Source organism: Pecten maximus, chromosome 13, assembly GCF_902652985.1.
Source record: "Pecten maximus chromosome 13, xPecMax1.1, whole genome shotgun sequence".
Lineage (NCBI taxonomy): Eukaryota > Metazoa > Mollusca > Bivalvia > Pectinida > Pectinidae > Pecten > Pecten maximus.
In genome coordinates this window covers 27,648,062-27,652,847 of record NC_047027.1, presented here as the reverse complement: position 1 = coordinate 27,652,847, position 4,786 = coordinate 27,648,062, and the positions used below count along the sequence as shown (strand labels likewise).

The following is a 4,786-nucleotide window of genomic DNA, read 5'->3' as shown; positions in this document are numbered from 1 at the left end:
ATGTATGAACAGGAAACACATATTTTATTTTGGCCTGACAAGTAAATATATACATATAAACAAGAGATCCCAGAGGGATCTTGGCGCCCACCATTGAATGATCTTTATAGGTTCCATGTCAGATTGATCTTTTCTCTACTTTTCCCTTCCTCTAAGTCTTACTAATCTGTGTAAATTCAGAAACAGCCCTCTAGTACTTTTCAAACAAGGGGAACCTATATATATAAAATTTAAGATTTAGCGATAATGGCTGTCTGTCGGCCATGTTGTTTTCGGATTGGTCCCAATATGAAAAACTAGGCACTGAGGGGAACCTACATATGAAATTTGAGAAAGATCCCTTCAGTACTTTCTCAGAAATAGCGATAACAAACTTCAATTGTCAAAATACAAGATGGCTGCCTGTCGGCCATGTTGTTTTCTGATTAGTCACAAAATACAATATGCATAACTAGGCACCGAGGGGAACCTGCAAATGAAATTTCAGAAAGATCCCTTCAGTGCTTTCTGAGAAATAGCGATAACAAACTTCAATTGTCAAAATCCAAGATGGCTGCCTGTCGGCCATGTTGTTTTCTGATCAGTCTCAAAATGCAATATGCATAACAAGGCACCAAGAGGAACCTACATATGAAATTTGAGAAAGATCCCTTCAGTACTTTCTGAGAAAACAGCGATAACAAACTTCAATTGTCAAAATCCAAGATGGCTGTCTGTCGGCCATGTTGCTTTCTGTTTAGTCTCAAAATGTAATATGCATAACTAAGCACCGAGGGGAACCTGCATATGAAATTTCAGAAAGATCCCTTCATTACTTTCTGAGAAATAGCGATAACAATCTTCAATTGTCAAAATCCAAGATGGCTGCCTGACGGCCATGTTGTTTTCTGATCAGTCTCAAAATGCAATATGCATAACTAGGCACCGAGGGGAACCTGCATATGAAATTCGAGAAAGATCCCTTCATTACTTTCTCAGAAATAGCGATAACAAACTTCAATTGTCAAAATCCAAGATGGCTGTCTGTCGGCCATCTTGTTTTCCGATCGGTCTCAAAATGCAATATGCATAACTAGGCACCAAGAGGAACCTACATATTAAATTTGAGAAAGATCCCTTCAGTACTTTCTGAGAAATAGCGATAACAAACTTCAATTGTCAAAATCCAAGATGGCTGCCTGTCGGCCATCTTGTTTTCCGATTGGTCTCAAAATGCAATATGCATAAGTAGGCACCAAGGGGAACCTACATATGAAATTTGAGAAAGATCCCTTCACTACTTTCTGAGGATTAGCGATAACAAGAATTGTTTACGGACGGACGGACGGACGGAGGGACGGACGACGGACCACGGACGCAGGGCGATTTGAATAGCCCACCATCTGATGATGGTGGGCTAAAAAAGTCAAATTTTTGCATTTAATTAAAATATCACACTGCATTAACCCTTTGCCACATGTAAGCGCCTCTGGACGCCTTTACCCCTTGCCACATGTAAGCGCTTCCTGACGCCTCTGCATTATCTCCATGTAAGCGCTTCTCGACGCCTCTACGTTATCTCAATGTAAGCGCCTCTCGACGCCATGCCGGTTCGGTAAACTTAGACATGGAAAATCCTGTGATTGAGAGCGACACCTATCTCGAATTCCCCGATACTATTTTAAGTAAATATCAATGCATCGACCAATCAGATTTGTACACGTCATTCATACGAAAGTTTTTGAATAAATTAACCTAGAAAGTGTGAGTCCTGAGTGTAGAAAAGTGTGACAACAACGAGGCGTGTTGGCGTCTGTCGCTACGATTTTGCGTGACATTTTTGACGACGATGATGATGATTTAGAGTTCGATGGCTTTGAACCTGAAGACATTGAGTCAGATATTGGTCTTAACGATGTTCTAAATGAACTGTCAACAGATAACGAGTCCAAGAATGAGGACGAACGGCGACCAGGTGTACTAGTACTACCGCCATTACGTAATGTTGAACTCTAGATTTTTCGCCGATCACAGTAAATGATTTTGTTATGGAAACGGGGCCAGTACTTCCAGAAAATTTTGATGTTGATACTGCAAGTCCCATTGATTATTTCTACCTTTTTTTCAATGAGAATCAGTTTTCCGCCATAGCTCGACACACTAATAATTACGCTCGCTGGCATTTGAAAAACGAAAGATTTGACCCAAAATGGTCGGATACACATTCCTTCGTCGCGACATCGGATATAAGCTTAGGCTTAAGCCTGAACTGTCGAAATATTCTTGTGAAACCTTTGAAAATTCAGTTTGTTTCATTTGGGAGTTAATGTTGAATCATTTCATGTACAGGAATTCAATGAATTATAAATTACGGTGTCAAAATATTTTGAAATTTGTCTGTTCTGTTTGTATACAGCTGATTTCGTGGTTATGTGTTGTTGGTTTTAAAAGAAAATAGCACAGAATTAAAATTTAAGAAATTCTGAACATAATTGTAACTTACTAAAAATGTCTAAAACAACTATTTCACTTTCAAAATTAGGTTTAGAAAAATTAATCAAAACAAAGCTTAATTTCTCAAAAACTGCCATTGAGATGGTGTATGTACATTTCAGTCAGCGCAATAATGTTGCATTGCAACAATGTATCTTTGCACTATCAGCACAGAGTGCTGAAGTGTTATATATAACCTGCATGTGGCAAAGGGTTAAAGAATATATTTTAAACAAAAAGACTTCATTTGTAATGTAAGCCAGAAGTAAATTTTTTTTATTCATGACACAAAAGTGAAATTGCTCCATTAACAACATTTTAAGCAGTAAAAGATCTGATCCAATAAGCTATGGATTTGAATTTCAAGTATGGTAGCCGATTTCCACTGATTAATTTTAACATTCACATAAATATCTGTACCTTGCATCTTGATCAACGAAGTAATGTGCTAATTTCACTCACCTGTTGTGCCTTTTTCTGTGGTTGTTTGCGTTTATTTGGTCTACCTCTCGATTTCGATCCGTTTTGAGCAGTTTCTGCTGTTTCAGCTCCATCTACTTCCATGTGCACTGTATCTTTATTCTGTTTTGAAGCATTAAAGAATTATTAAAAACATATACTGAAACAAAAGATGCTTAAGGGGCTTACAGCGCTGCGCGCTGAAGTGTGTACGGTACTTTTCCAATAGTAGTACAGCAACTGTTGATTGTATTGAATCGCCAACCGATAAGCTTGAAACAATGTATCGACCTTCCTGATTGGTTCTGTGCCGAAAGGGGCGGGGCGAACACGGAGTATGTACTGTACCAGGACCGTGGCTGTGTATACACACGTGTGCGATTATATATAATTACATGACTATGCAAAACAACGACAACTTTTACGTTAAGTTTTAAGCATTTAATAAAGATCTGGTACTCGTTGAACACATGGGTTGTTACACACATATATATGCCATGTTGTTATGAACAACTTATATGATACCTTCCGTGATTATACATATCCACACTGTCAGAAAAATCCAGGCATGAACGAAGCAGGGAAATCCAGAGCATCTTAAATACTTGGCTTACATTTCTTTTTGAATTCGATGAATTCCATAACATCTTGAGTCACCTTTTTACTTTTCAGTGGTTTCCGTTTGACGATGGGCGCTAAAGACTTAGTCGCATAAAAAATCTTCATAATTTTGCGACATCCTGATTAGACAAACCGGTCTTATCACTGATGGCTGAATATGAGAGTCCTTCTGAATGTAGATTATAACCAGTTTTTTCTCGTTTTTTTATCTTCACTTTTCCCTCTGGTGTAAACACGGCCCTTGGAATTTTACATGTTTGAAGTAGTACGTTATATGCGTCCCGTCGTGTACACCGTCTAGACCTATAGTTTCACTGTTTTTTTGTCAGACATGTAAGTAACCAAGGTGATTTGCATTACATGTATAAGCTCACAACTACATGAGTATAACTGCAACTTGCAAGGTTTAACCAGCTAAATTTACAATATATCTAATATTTATACATTTAAATGTTTATTATGCAGATGTTCTTTCAATATGGACAACACAGTCAGTGTATTTTGAAAATTACGCACGTATTGATTGATGATCGTCAAGCTAACCAGCCCTTCGAACTTTGTCACCAGCTGACCAGGTCGACCCTTCAGTTCGGTGATATCTTTTCCCAATACACTGATTTGAGAGTGGGAAAGTCCATTGTATAGGGTAGATAGCATTTGCACTTCCTTTCACACCTCGTGTACAAGCTAAACTATCTGGGTCACGATAGCGATTCAGTTTACATGTAATTTGGAAGGGTCAAACATCAGACAAAACTGGGTTCCGGAGCACAGGGGCTTGGCACGATGGTGATGACGTTCCATATATGTATGTATGTATATACATAAAGAATACATGGTCAGTGTCTTAAAATATAAGCTGTATTTTGGCGAGGGTAAAGAAATTGCCACTTTTGTTTTTCTGTCCCAAGCCAGAAATACAGCTTATATTTTAAAACACTGACTATGTATTCTATTTATCCTCCAACAGTCATGAAAATAATCATCAAAAATAATCATTTTTATGTGAAACGGTGTCAAATATCACAGAAATATGTTCGTCTTTTAAACGTAGTTTCACTTTGAAGTAGGTCAGTCGAACTGACGCACGTGCTAAGATTCCAAAATACAGCTGTTTTCCGTCACTGCCGTATATACAGCAAAAATATATACCTGGGTATACGGTGGGTGTATTCCGACAATGCGGTGGCAGTTGCAGGATAAATTCATATATGGACCTTCATTTATAAACTGG

General features: G+C 38.1%; 1 long non-coding RNA gene across 1 annotated transcript; it reads right to left on the bottom strand.

Moving 5' to 3' along the window:
- Positions 1-3,154: 3,154 nt before the first annotated feature.
- LOC117340997 lies at positions 3,155-4,362 on the bottom strand. Its single transcript, XR_004535530.1, has 2 exons — positions 4,228-4,362; positions 3,155-3,671 (listed from the first exon to the last, which is right to left on the bottom strand). It is a non-coding gene; the product is annotated as an uncharacterized LOC117340997 (long non-coding RNA).
- Between the last annotated feature and the right edge of the window lie 424 nt (positions 4,363-4,786).